General features: G+C 45.1%; 1 protein-coding gene across 1 annotated transcript in view; it reads right to left on the reverse strand.

The window, feature by feature from the left end:
• The window catches only part of LOC119587087, a gene marked incomplete at its 5' end in the record, with an annotated part of 52,255 nt that overhangs the window by 35,302 nt on the left and 16,594 nt on the right, over positions 1 to 359 (reverse strand).

Here is a 359-nt window from a genome sequence, read left to right on the forward strand (position 1 = left end):
TGTTTTATTCCCCTCTTCAAGAAATATCTCTCACGCTCTTCGCTCTTTGTACCTCTCTCCCTTTCGCAGCTATCATCAGCTCTGTCTATCCTTCTCCGTGGCACCAGTGGGGCTCCATAATCCTTCCGCCACAAAGGAACCTTCAAGAGCATCAGATTCTGCAGTCTTTTCCGTTCCTTCAACTCCCATGCATTCCTAGACCATCTTTACCTGGCCTCTCTTTGTCACACTCCCCTATCCATTCCTCTTTTTTTTTTCTTCTCTTCCCTCCTTCCTCCGTTCTATAAATTTTATCTTACCACGCAGGCATTTCTTGTTCCTCTTCTATGACTATTCCAGGTCCTTGAACTTCATTCTTG

This window comes from Penaeus monodon, chromosome 22 (assembly GCF_015228065.2).
Source record: "Penaeus monodon isolate SGIC_2016 chromosome 22, NSTDA_Pmon_1, whole genome shotgun sequence".
Taxonomy (NCBI): Eukaryota; Metazoa; Arthropoda; class Malacostraca; order Decapoda; family Penaeidae; genus Penaeus; species Penaeus monodon.